The sequence below is a fragment of the Callorhinus ursinus genome, unplaced genomic scaffold (genome assembly GCF_003265705.2).
Source record: "Callorhinus ursinus isolate GAN/ISIS: 27379988/994484 unplaced genomic scaffold, GSC_fseal_2.0 scaffold20, whole genome shotgun sequence".
Lineage (NCBI taxonomy): Eukaryota > Metazoa > Chordata > Mammalia > Carnivora > Otariidae > Callorhinus > Callorhinus ursinus.
In genome coordinates, this window is record NW_027397082.1 from 24536391 (window position 1) to 24550383 (window position 13993).

General features: G+C 45.2%; 1 protein-coding gene and 1 pseudogene across 5 annotated transcripts in view; both read right to left on the reverse strand.

The window, feature by feature from the left end:
* PLCE1 (phospholipase C epsilon 1) overlaps positions 1–13993 on the reverse strand; it is a 337159-nt gene that overhangs the window by 110004 nt on the left and 213162 nt on the right. The window lies entirely within an intron of this gene.
* On the reverse strand, positions 13384–13825 carry LOC112830686 (elongin-C pseudogene; annotated as a pseudogene).

Consider the following 13993-nt stretch of genomic DNA (forward strand, 5'->3'; position numbering starts at 1 on the left):
TTGTAAAGCCAAATCCTTACATTTGCCACCAGGCCCCTGTCGGTTCTCCAACCTCCCCCCACCTATGCTTTTAGGAAGATGACCAGGGCCTTTTCTCATTTCAGGGGTCTTCTACGGGAAGGCTTCCCCCCACTCCTGACTTTGATTTAGCTAACCCCTACTTATCCTTTAGGCAAAACTTCCCTCAGACTCTGCCATCAGGATCCTTGCCCTGGGCTCCATGCTTTAGAAGGCCCATGTTGGGGTGGAGGGAAGTGTCTGCCCAGTGGCTGTGTACCCAGTTCCAGATCACTCATCCCTGTAGACCCAGGACCCTCAAATCCCCCATCCAAAGAGCTCAAGCCCACTTCTGGCATCAGTCCTCCTGTGGGTAGATCATGACACTAGGCCTGAAGGCTGGCTGGGGGGTAGGGGCGTGTGTTGTGTGGATGCAGTTTGAACTTGAGGTCTGAGGTATCCACATACAGGTATACACAAGCCAACATGGAAAGAGAAGGTGAGGAGGTCACAGGCTGGGGCCTTCTTTGTACTTCCTCCTGACTCCCCTAAACTTAGAGGCAGGGCTGCCTTTAGGAATCCGATGAAAAGCATCACTTTCTTGAGGAGGCCTGCTCTGTGATGCCCCTGGTCTCCCTGACCCCAGACCCCCTACACAATCAGCACCGTGTTCCTCAAGAGTGCGCACCAGTAGCAGTGCCTACGGCAAGCGCTCCATGAGATCTGGTTAAAGAGACAGTGTGACTTCCTCTAGGAAGGCTGTTCTGATGGCTCACCTGGCAACTCACATCCAACTTCTTCCTGTTTCTCCCTGACTTAATGTCAGACTTTGAGACCGAGCTTAGGTCTGCACTGGGATTCTCATTGCTGCAAGGACTTGCATCTGCTTTATTTTTATTTGTGTGTCTGACTCTTTCACATGGGTCTGTTCTGTCTCCACTACTAGATCTTACGTCCTCAAGGACAGAGACCATCTTTCCCACATCTTCAGTGTGGGGGTGCTTGGTGCCTCTGACCACCAGGCAGGCCACCCAGAGTCCCAGGAGGCCACTGGCAGAGAGGATTCTCAGCCTCTAATCAGTCAGGGATTATATTTGGGAAAAGGCCTGAACACTTCCTACTGCTGTTCCCAGGTCCAGAAAAAAGACAAACGTCTTCGTGCCAAAAAGTTTTTTTTTTAATATGCTGAGTGATTTTCACAGAAAGATGATCCTTTACAGTGGGTATCTGGTCACCCTGCCCGCAGGGCTGGATTCGAATGGTGAGATCCACAGAAGACAATGAAAACCTGGACAAAGGTGTTCTGAAGTAGCTTATGGGCAGTGGCCAGTGACACCTGCCCTCCATGGAGCTTTCCTAAAACAACCCTTGAACTGTGGGCGTGTGGGCATGTACACACATTGTCACTCACACACACACACACACACACACACACACCTCCCTGCCTAGGCAGCACTCTTCAACATGTGCAACACTGGCCTCAGCACCTCTAATGGTTGTAGTAGTAGGGTGTTTCTTCCAATGCAGATTCCAAGGTCTCACCCAGACTCTCTGAGAGCAGGGCCCAGGAATCTGCATTTTTAGATAACTCCCCAGTGATTCTTAGGCACATTTAGGTTGAGAACCGTCCCAGGGGTTCAGTGTCCCTCTCCACACCCCTGGTGCAGTTTTGAGTCAGCTGAAGCATCCTTCCTCTAGTACCAGTCCAATACTACGTACGGATCACCATCTCTGTAACCTACCTGAGCTGGGGCTGTCCCTGTGACCCACGTGGAAGCAGGCAGGAGCAGAGAGAGGGAGCAGAGAGCACCGTGGAGAACATGGCACCAGGCCGAGTGGACCATGCTCACCCCCGTTTCACCTCTCTTGTGCCTGGTCCTGAGGCAGGCCGCCCAGCTATCAGCTTCAGTTTCCCCTTCAGTAAAATGGGAACGATAGTATTGACCTCCTAGAAGGATGATGAGGATGAGACTGGAGACTATGCAAAGATGGGAGCACGATGCTCGGTGTGTAGTTACGGCCTCAGTAGCTGTTTACTGCTGGGACTGCTCCTGCCGTGGGGGTGCTGTTATCTGAGTTGTGGAGAAGCTGAATTCCAGGAAGCAGAACACAGAAATCCTGAAGAAAGGAAGCTCTAAGTTCTCTTCCTAAGCACAAGGAAGGACACAGGCCAAGGCTGGACCAGGAAGAATCTGATTGCCCTGAGAAGGGTTTGTGTCCTGAGCACAAGCCTTTCCTAGAAGGCTAACTCACCTATTTCCTCCACTCTGAAGGCTCCCCTGACTCCTCATGAGGAATCAAACATCCTTTTGCTCCTATTTAAACCGCCTGGTCCCATAAATAGACATATACACGTACATACTTCATATATGTATATGCGGGTATATTTCTAGTACTTTGTCTGAGACCAATATCCCCCAGCTGTCAGCTCCTTAAACCAGAGGCTGTGACTTGTTCACGCCAGGGGCTCAGTGTTGAGGATGCAGAGGCCAGCAAGTTACATGTGCTCAGACATCCCTCTGGACATGAAGTAGCTGCAGGAGAGTCTCTTGAACTCCATGCCCTGCTTGGCATGTTTCCACTGGTGACTTTTGGTTTAGGAGGGACACAGAGGGGAAAAGAGAGGCCCCTAAAGGTGGCTTCTGGAGAAGCCCTAAATACATCTTGGATTATACCCCCTCCCCTTCCCCTCACATTGCATCACAATTGTCTACAGAACGAATCTAAACATTTTTTGGTCTTCAAGCCGGACACCATCTGATCTAAATTTACATCTTCAGCATTAATTCCCATAGCTGCCCACCACTCATTTGTCTGACATTTCAACCCTACTATGTTTTGTATCATTTGCTATTCTCAGCCTATTCCTATCTCTACGCTACTGTCCAGTTTCCTTGGGGTGTGAATACATAGGGCATTTTGTTTGTTTGCTTTGGCTTTCCAATGTCTCTTAGTTGAAATCAGCTTTCTGCATCTCAATCTATACAGAATTCATGGAGCAGCTCCTTCCCTGACTTTAGGCCTGGTGTCAGTGATTTGTTCAAAGTGGGTATATGACCAAGCCAGGCCAACCAGAGTCCTCCTTGACAGAGTCATTCCCTGAAACTATCAGGAAAAGATACACAATCTTTTTGTTGGAATTGTAAACTGTAAAGATACGAGTCAGTTGTCTTTGCCACAATATCAGGAGAGTCTACCTGAGAATAAAGATAACACAAAAGAAAGATGAAGATAGGGGGTGCCTGGGTGGCTCAGTTGGTTGAGTGCCTGAGTCTTGGTTTTGGCTCGGGTCATGATCTCGGGGTCCTGAGACTGAGCCCCATGACAGGCTCTGCGCTCAGTGTGGAGTCTGCTTGTCCCTCTCCCTCCCCCTCTGCCCCATCCCCCACTCACGTGTGTGTGTGCATGTATGTGTATGTGTGCACTCTCTTAAATAAATAAATAAAATCTAAAAAAAAAAGACGAAGATAGATTCCTGAGAACCTTAGATTCCTAGATCCAGCCCTACTTGAAGCCCTATGAAGAGTCCATATACATAAACCCCAAAATGCCCTTATTTTGTTTAAGCAGGTTTCAGTTGCTGTTAACTTGTAACTGGTGGGGGGAAGTCTTGACAAATAAATCTGATGACCCTCCTTCTTTTAACAAATACTTATTGAGTACATTGAGTATCTACTATGTCCTGTGTACCATGCTGGACACCAATAAACATGACAGACATGGCACCTGCTCTTGGGAAGGCTGGAGCCTTGTGGGGGAAAATAACATAAGCAAGTAATAAAGAGTAGTTATAGTGGATACTATGATTGGGAGGTACAAGGCCAACTTACCCATTTCTATGCTACCATCTTTGGAAGTCCAGTCTTTTTACCATTCTGTGGTCCCCACTCTCTCCCAAAGTACTTTATTCATATCTCTGTAACAGTGCTAATTCTTCCTACAGTTACTCTATGCCTGTGCATTTGCCAGGAACTATATTAGGCATGAGGACAGGAGGGGCTGGAGCAAGTATAAGAAAAGTAAGATAGCATGTTCTGCCTTGCAGTTAAGTCTGTTGTCTACATATCCACCTTCTCTAAATTGTCAGCTCCTTGTGGATAGAAACCATAGTGTTCTGGCCATCCTTCTATTGTTTGCAGAATGTCTCGCCCATGGTTTGCAAAAGATTCTTCAACTAAACGTTCCCTAAATATTCAGAATTCTAAATTTCTTAGAATTGTTTACTGTTCTTTTAAAATGTTTCTTCTTTATTTTGGTTCCATTTAACCGATGGTTCATGCCAATAAAATTACATGTAAATATTTTCAGTGTGAAATCTAGAAGTTTTGACAAGTGTGCAATTCCACATGACATACTTAATTTAAACTACCTTTTTGTACAAAGAATAAATTTATTAAAAGTTTTGAAAATGTTTTGCTGTTCCACTCTCTGTGACACCATATTCTTTTTTTTTAAATTGAGGTATAACTGACATATTAGTTTCAGGCAAACAACATGATTCAATATTAGTATATATTACAAAATGATGACTACAATAAGTCTAGTTAACTCCCATCACCATACATAGTTATAAAAATTTTTTCTTTTGATGAGGACTTTTACGATCTACTCTTTCAGCATCTTTCAAATATGCAATACAATATTATTAGCTGTAATCACCATGCTGTACATCACATCCCCATGACTTAATTATTTTGTAATTGGAGGTCTGTATCTTTGGACCCTTCTCACCCATTTTCCCCACCCTGTAACCCGCACCTCTGGCAACCACCAATCTGTTCTCTGTATCTACGAGCTTGGTCTGTTGCTGTTGTTCTTGTTTTAGTTCTACATCTAAGTGAGATCATAGGTATAGTCTTTCCCTGTCTAACTTAGTTTACTCAGCTCCATTCCCTTGGGTCCATCTCTGCTGTCGCAAATGGCAAGATCTCATTCTTTTTTATGGCAACTTACTGTTTTAAAAGCAACGAGAGTAAACATTTTGACTTCAACATGCAGATGCCATTTCTAGTTAAAGGGACTGCAGAGAACTGCTGAGTCATGCAGGCTGGGGTATCCTCCGCTCTCTTACCCTACTCAATTGAACAGGTCATTCATTCTGAAACCAATTATTAAAAGGTCTTCAAGAGTGAGCTTCATCTCATCTGTATTCTCTCCTTTTGTAAAAGTATCTATTGATAGTCCTAGAATAGGGTCTTTGTTACTTCATTCCATTTTAATAGTGGGATTGAAACCCATGGCTAGGCGTTTACATAAAAAGTTGATATAAGTGAGAGGTTAGCTCCAAACTATCCTGATCCTATCGCAGGGGCCACTTGTGAACCAATTTCTTCTCCTCTTTGCACGATTTTAATAATAATACTTATAATCACTACCACTTCCATGTGGTGGGCCTGTACTTGTGAGAGGGACTCTACTTATCCCTTTTAATCCTCTCAGCCGTACGTGCTGGTACTAATACTGTTCCCATTTTACAGATGAGGAAGCTGAGGTTCAGAGTGGCAGAGCTAGCTTGTCCAAGGTTACACAACCTATAAACTAGGAACGAGCCAAATGAAAAGCCTGTGCTTTTAAACTACCATGCTTTATTACTCTCCATGTTCTCTTACGAGCATTAGACCAAAGAGTGAATTCATTATAGCTTTTTAAACTGTATTATAGCCCCAATATCTACCCTGATCTAGTAAGCAAAGAAACTTAACAAAACTACAGTAAGCTCAGCTCAAATAAGGAACATCCCCTTTAGAAACAGAACGCTGGCGTTCTGAAAGTCATAGAGAAGGTGTTACAAGCATGAATTGAATGTCTACGCATGTTCCCGTTCTGTCACCTGTCTAAAATTCCAGGTTTTCTATGATGCACACAACAGGACAGGGTCTCATAGGTTAAAGAGTCTGGAAGGAGAAGGCCTATGAGAGTCCATCCTACAGCTCACTCGTGGCAACAACTAGGTGTCCCAGACGGAGAGTCAAGAGAGTCCAGAGATGCCCCCAAGAAACCTGCTCCCCAAATTGCGGCCACCACCGGAGTGGCCCACGTGCTTTCCCTGGTCCCGGCAGCCTCATCATGCCAGCTGAGTTGCAGGACCTTCAGAAAATATATCCTCATTAAGCAAATCTTTACGGAGGGCTCTTCACCCCTAAGGAGTTCATACGCCACTGGGCACCGCACTGGCCACTGGGGCATGCAGCGAGTGAGGCAGCCACCACCCCTGCCCACCCGGCATGATCCATTCCTTCCCATCCCAGCTGTGATCTCTCTCCCATGGGGGCTCTCCTTCACCTGTCCTCACTGAGGCTCTCGACTGAGCTGTGCCAGTTGGCACTGAGGGGCCTGACCATGTCACAGGCTGTCCCTTTCGTTTTGCCCTTTTCTGACATCAGTGAAGGAATAATGCTATTAAATGTGCTTATATCACCTACTTAACTAGACCACTTTAAGTGCTTAAAGTGTTTAATTAATTTAATCCTACAACAACTCAATGAGGTATATGTGATCATCACCCCATTTTATAGATAAAATGGAAGCACAGAGAGGCACAGTCACTTGCACAGGGTAACACAGCTAGTAAGTTGTGAAGGTGGGATCCCAACTCAGGCAGCCCAGCCCCAGAGCCCGTGCCCATAATATTGTCCCCTGCTGGCACAAGTCAGTTCTTGAATGCTGGCATTTCTTGGGGAATCTGTCCTTGGTTCTTCTTGGATCTCTTCTTATGCTATATCTTCTCCCTCAGTGATTCCCTTCACTGATCTGGTTATATCCAACCCCCTCCCAGCTGCTATCTCTGAATATCTAGCTCTTGTCCTGTATATCTAAGAATTAACTGGGCATTTCTAGCTGGAGGGCCCAAAGGTTCTGGAGGCCCACCCTGACCCCAATCCTTAACTCCTCCATCACCTTCCAGCCCCACATCTCATTGACTGCTGAGTGGCCCAGATGTCATCTCCTCCAGGAAGCCTTTCTGAACCCTCACATGGTTAATCCATCCTCTGCCCTAAGCTAACTTTGTCACTGTACTGTGACCACTTTGCCCCGGGCTCCTGCCCCTGGAGTATGAGCTTCTTGAAAGCAGGTATTGATTGTTTTACTCATCTATCTCCCGGCACAGGGTCCGGTTCGAGTGGCAGGGGCTAAATAACCTCTTGTTCTGAGACAAGCACAAGGCACAGCCGCCACAGCAGCTGGCTCCCTGCTGGTGCTGCGGTTCTCAGAAGAGCGTCCAAGCACCTGAATGCCAGGGTACCTGGGGGCTGCGGTAGGGGAAGGGAGGCTGACAGCCACCACCCGCCCCACAACCCCGCCATCAGCTTGCTCTTCATCCAAGAAGCTCAAGAGGCCAGTGCTGGGGAAGGATACCCAGGGAGCTGTGACATAGAAGGCCTATGGGTAATCTGGCCCATGACTGGAAGATTCCACTTTCCTTGAGATAATTGGGCATCAGAGAGTGAGGGTAGTGGTGACCTTCTCATCTGCTCTGGAATTGGCTGGGCTCGTTCTCAGGTGCCTCAAGTGATGGACAGGAAGGGGCCCCCCTGATTACTTAAGTCCCCTGGCTGGGGAAGTCACTGTCCATAGGCCATCCTCCTTGGGAAAAGGAGGAGAGTGAAGGCTGTCTTTCAGGGCCACTGAGCAAGTCCAGAGGTTCTGAGACATGCTGTGAGCCACTCTGGGCCCCAGCAGGTGGACACTTGTCACAGGAAAGTAAAAATAAGCCCAACAAGTCACTCTTTCACTTGTAGGGCCGAACAGCAAAGGTTTGCCAACAGCAATGAAAATGGTGAGCCCAGAACAGCAGACTAATAATGAAACTAACACTAATGATCAAGAAGGAAGGAGGGAATGGAAGGGAATAAAATGGTTTGCATGTGTTGGCATATGTTCCCCTGAAGATAAATCTGTGTGAAGAAAAAAAGGATGTTGGCATCCCACCAAGATCAATTACATCCTGGCCAAGCTGGACACTGTTGCATATAATAGATCATTAAGGAGGTAATTCAATCTGCTGTCTGTGCAGTACATGTGTGGAGGGGTGAGCTTCTGTGAATGAAACTTGTTAGGGAATAAATTTGATGAAAACCAGAATTCTGTCTCTTTGACTTCCCTGTTCTAAAGGAGGGCAGGGGAGCGATGGGAGAAGACAGGATGGGGAGCCAGAGAAATGCAGGATCATTTCTTGGCCCTGCTTTTTACTAGTTCTATGACCTTGAGCAAGTTTCCTTCCTTCTGTGAGACTGAACTGCTCATCCATAAAATGGGAATAATAAATGTCCTATATCATAAGGGGTGTGGTGACTAATAAAAGAGACAATGTATGTTAAGGGTCCTAGTGCTTAGAGCACAGCACATACTCAATATATGTCAACTAATACTGATAATTTAAAAAAATAATAAGCAATTTCCTTTTCAAGATATAGTCTTTGTGGAAACATTGTTGGCCTTTTTCTTACAGTGCTGGCTTCCCTTCTCTGCTTAGCAGAGAGGAACTTCCTAAGGATTAAACCCTCAGAAAGAATGAGCCTTCAGTTCTTTTAAAGAGAACAGAAAGAAGAGGCAGAGGAAAGGTGGAAATGAAGCAAGAGAAAAAATTCAGAAAAAACATATCAATAGAGGGTCTAAGGAATGTTGGAGGTGAATGGAAAACAGGTGATGGGGAAAGAGGGCAGGGCGGGGACTGTGTGAGGAAGTGAGGACGCATGGGTATGGCTTGGTTCCAGGGGAAGTGCTGGGAAAAATAACAGTGAATCACAAATAGGTCCTAGAAGGGGGCCCTGAGAAGCTCGGGCCCCCTGTCCAGGAAACATCATGTACACAAACCGAAATGACACTTGATTCAGACCGGGATTAAACAGCAGCATGAGACGTTGGCCATTTCAATATCTTTCTTATTCGGTGAAAAGGAGGTCATCTTTTCTGGGGAAAGAACAGATTCCAATTCAGAATAAAACTCAACAGAATCGTATGTGTAAGGCAAAAATTCTAGGATGCTCAGCACGGGATAAAATTACTCCGTGTGCCTCACCAACCACCTAACCTATAAAAATAAACAATGAATGTCCTGCCTCGATATCATGTAACTGGCTGAAAAGTAACTGCCTGGTAGAGCAAAGAACTTAAGACTGACAGCTGAGAGCAGGGAAATTCAGCTAGGGAAGGCAGACAACTGCCCTGTGGCCTGGCCTATGCTCCCAAGCTGCACTTGACACTTCATTTGTCTTGTTTGTTGACTGGCATGCTTATTCCTGTGCCTGTCCCTCTGCAGCTTTAGATTTTGAAATCCTGGCTGCTGGACAGCTGATCTGCCAATTTTGAATTACTGCCACGTGTTCTGCATACAGTAGGTGCTTAATAAATATTCTAGCAGTGGTAGTTATCCCTTTCTGCTCTGAAGACCCAGATAGAGATAGGTCAGTAATGTTTGGGGGCAATGTTTCCTAAACTCTGTTCCAGGGACATGTCCTACCAGATGTTAGGAGGTGACCTTGGACAAGTCTTTTGTGATACCTTTTGTGAAGAAGGTATCTGGGGCTATATAAGTTTGGAAAATGCTAGGATAAATTAAGATTTCTTCACTGGTAGGATTTCTGGGAGCTTTATTTTTTTTCTAAGATTTTATTTATTTATTTATTTATTTAGAGAGACACAGTGAGGGAGGGAACACAAGCAGGGGGAGTGGGAGAGGGAGAAGCGAGCTTCCCGTGGAGCAGGGAGCCCGATGCAGGGCTCGATCCCAGGACCCTGGGATCATGACCTGAGCCAAAGGCAGAAGCTTAATGACTGAGCCACCCAGGCGCCCCTCTTGGAGCTTTAAATACGCTAATGCACATGGTGAATCTCCAAAAAGGAGCTAATGTTTGGAGTTTCCCAAATTCTTTTGGCCATGCAATTTTTTTTCCCCCAAAGGAACACTTACATTTAGAAAGTCCCTGGAATAGTGGCACTGGGTTCCTCCAAACTCCTTATCCTGAAGTGAACATAGCCAGAGGCTCATCTCCACTGGCAATCCTGGAGACTTCTCTTTGCATCTGTCCAACCTGAGAACACATCCTTTCATCTCTAGAAACTGCATGGTGTGAGTGGACTTTGAAGGGTAGAAATAGTCAGAAATGGCAGCATAGGATTTTCTAACTGGTGTCATAAATTTGGAATCAATGTATCATTGGAAGAATTCTAAAGCCAAGACACAGGAAGATTTTTCTTATAATCCAAAATGAGATTAAAGCACACGGGCAACTCTGATTTCATAGCCAAGGCTGTGATGAGGAAAGAGCTGAGCAGACACGTGGTTTTAGACATCTGGTTCTACTACATAATACGGCAGCTAATAAATCAAAAGACCTTAGAGGTTATTTAGCCCATTTCCTTTATTTTTTAGATGAAGAACCCCAAGAAGGAGAGGGGTGAGGTGACTTGTCCAAGGTCACCCAGCTAGTCAGTGGCAGTGCCAGGGCTAGACCTCAGGTCTCCTGACCTCAGGGCATCCTAGAGTTATGGCCTGCTGGGCTTCCATTATCTCTGTGAAGAGGATCGGATGCACTGCCACCCCTCCCTGCCGCCTTCTGTCCTACTCTCCCTCCATCCGTGGGGCCTCAGAGGCAGCCTCACTTGAGTGAAGAAGTTGACGGTGAGGAAAAAGCGAGCTGGCAGCTCCAGGAATTGCTAAAGACGCTGACTCAGGGGGCCTGAGAGATGGTGGCAGCGCATCCTTGTTGGGCAAAACTTGGAGAGGAGGAGCAAAAGGGAGAAGAGTCAGGGCAATGAAACAAGAGTGGCTAGCCCCGGGCCTGCCATATCACAGCCCTTACCAGCAGCCCCCTGCCTGCAGAATTTCACACGCACTGCGGCGGCCTGAACTCTCCCCCTTCCAGCTGCTCTCCGGCTGTGCCCTGCACACCCGCTCCAAAAGGGGAAGGGTCTAGGGGAGTGGAGATCTGAGGCAGAAGGAAAACGGGAGCAAGAACACATTAAAGTTGATGTGGCTGCTATTTGTCTTTACTGCAGATGGCAAGAGAGGTCGAAGGAAGAGCCAAGAAGCCTCCTCTGTTTCCTGGAGGAGAGGAGGTATCAGCAGGAAGAGCCTTTCCAGAAAAATCCTGCCAGGATCTGTTTTGGGAAGGGAAGAAGGCGGCTGCTCAGCGGTGACAGCAGGGGACAATGGGTTGGGGACCCTGACTCACAGCTCAAGGGCACAAATCCCAGGACAGCAGCTGCAGAAACTCAAAACACTGGACGTGGGGAAGTTGATGTGAGCTTCAGATCAGCAGAAGAGGGGATTTGTTTTGGAGATGGGGGCCATGAGGCTGGGAGGACTTGGGATTTCGCCGAGTGGGCTGAAGTTAGATCCTGCTCCTTGTCATCAGGAGAGTTAGTGAAAGAAGTTTAAGAGTGCTGACAGCTTTTGAGGGTGTGTTGACAGTCTCTATAAAAGTGAATGACCTGTCTGGGGTCGGTAATTTGAGGGTTACGTGGCACTGTGGCAAGAAGGGGTGGGGGCCCAACACCAGCCTTGCTTTTCCTGTAGAGAGGGGCTGAGTCTTCACTCCAGAGGAGTAAAGATGTGTTCAGTTTCTGGCTCAAGAAATCTCTTTAGAGAAATATTTACTTGCAAAGCACCTAGGGTGTTGATGACAGAGACTAAAAAGTAAAAAAAAAAACAACAAACAAACCAAAACCATACTGTTCAAGTATTAGAAAGTGACATATTTCATACCAAAAAACCAAAGCAAACCAAACCAAAACAAGATCATGTTTTGGGGATGCTGACTGGACAAATAATCTTTACTAGATGCAGTGCGGTCAGCCTGAGCCTGTGTTTGAGGTCAGAGGCGCTGTTTTCGAGTCTCGACTCTAACATTTACTAACCAACCGTGTGGTACTGGGCCAATTACTTAGTCTCTCTTCTTTTGTGCCTTCAGTTTAAAACAGGCCTATGAGCCACACCTACCTTACAGAATTGCAGGATTAAAGGAGATAAAGGAGGTAAGTGCTTTGTACATTCATAAGCCCAGTGGAAAGGTTAGCCAAGTTTACTAATATTAATGGGCATGTATCCAGTGATTTGGTTTTGTGAGGTACCTACATTTAATGTGGCATTTCTTTGAAATTAGAAATTACAACTTTTTTTAATGTCTTATGTTTCCCTGGCTTTTCCACTCTACACTCCTCCCTGACTTCTCTGCTCCATGGTAGGACTGGGGAGCATCATGTCTGAGACTCATGCACAGAATATGCCTACAATACACCTAGCCTCACTCTTTAAAATCTATATTTTTATATCTTTCCTGAAATTCTGCAGGCAGGGAAGAAATTAATCAAAGAAGATGCTTTTTATGTCCACAGATAAATTGACAGATGCTAGTAAGAGAGTAAAAGCATATTTTGCTATGAATTGATGAGAATTCAGTGTATAATATAAAACCAAGAATATCTGAAAATGAGATATTTTCACATAAGGGTGGGACTAAAAGATTTCTTTCTATTTTCTCCTAATTTTCTAAGTGCTGGAAAATACAGTCAGAAACTTAAATGGTTTACTCAAATATTTTTCTGAAACAAAAAAAATTGGTATGCATAAACTTTTAAAAACTAAATGAATAGACTTCTATCAAATATATCTAATACCTATAGTGTATAAACTCCTAAAAGTTTCCTAAAAATGCTGGACATGTTTTAGCACTTTAATGATAAAACCCAGATGTCTCGTTTTACATGCCCTAGAAGAAAAGAAACACACAACCTTACAAAGAACACTCACCATTTTAAATCTGATTAAACTCTATGCCAAAGAAGGACTGGAAAGAGTATGATGTTTCTACAAAAATCTTTTAAAAAGTATTTTTCAAATGCACTTAAATGTTCTTGAAAACTGAAATGTGAGCCACCAATATTTATTTACATTCCACCCGTGCATTGGAATATTAGTTTGGGGTCATGTCTCAGTGCTTGGAGGCATCCTGGTGATTATTAGCTTGATTATTCAATCTGTGTTTTGAGGCCCATGAGGAATGAACCCCGTTTTGGTCACTTGTATATGACACCATCATTCAGAGCCCAGGGGTTCCTCATGTGGCTCCATATCAGACCAACCCTTGAGAGTTCCTTAAAAATATCCAATTGCAGACTTTACCACTTAGCATCTAATTCAGTGTATGGGGTAGGGAGGTAGGAACCTGTCCTTTTGAAAAGTTTTCCTAAGTGATTCTGATAAAGCCTAGGAACTGCTGATCAAGGGCCCTGGCCATTCTCAAACTTAAATGTGCACAGGAAGCACTGGGGATTTTGTTAACATGTAGGTCCTGATTCAGTAGGTGTGGGGTGTGGGTGCATGGGGGTGGAAATAAGTCTGCATTTCTTTTTTTTTTTTAAATACTGAAAAAAGTTAACAGTTTATTATAATTTATTTTATTTAACAATCTAGGAAGTTCACAGCCATCAGCAGTTCCAGTGCAATTTCAGGTGCAACTGGGAATTCAGGAATCTCTGTGGAGCTGTTAGTGTAGTGAACCTTGTAGGTAAAATACATGCATACTTTTGGTAGCACATTTGAAGGAATCTTTCTAAAATTGACTTCATTAGTTTCGTTCTCAGCAAACTGACCTGGGCCACTCAACATGGCTTTTATTGTTCCAGATGTTAGTGCATGTTCTCTTTTTACAATAAATTCATGATCATCTGAAGATATCAATTTGACATACATGGCATCAGGGCCTTCACAGCCACCATAGGTTTTCTCTTCTCCATCCATTATGTTCTTATGAAATTCTACTTTACTTCCACAGGAACTTAAGTAGTTTCTTGTCAGCCCTGCAGCCACTGCAGCCACCGCACTGGGTCCCCGTGCACTGCCACAGCCCCTACTCCAGGGCTGCTCCCCCACCCCCCAATAGTCTGCATTTCTAACAAGCTCCCAGATGATGCTGATGCTGCTGGTCTGGGGAACCACACATGTATTTTGTGTGTGTGTGTGTGTGTGTGTGTGTGTGTGTGTGTGTGTGTGTGT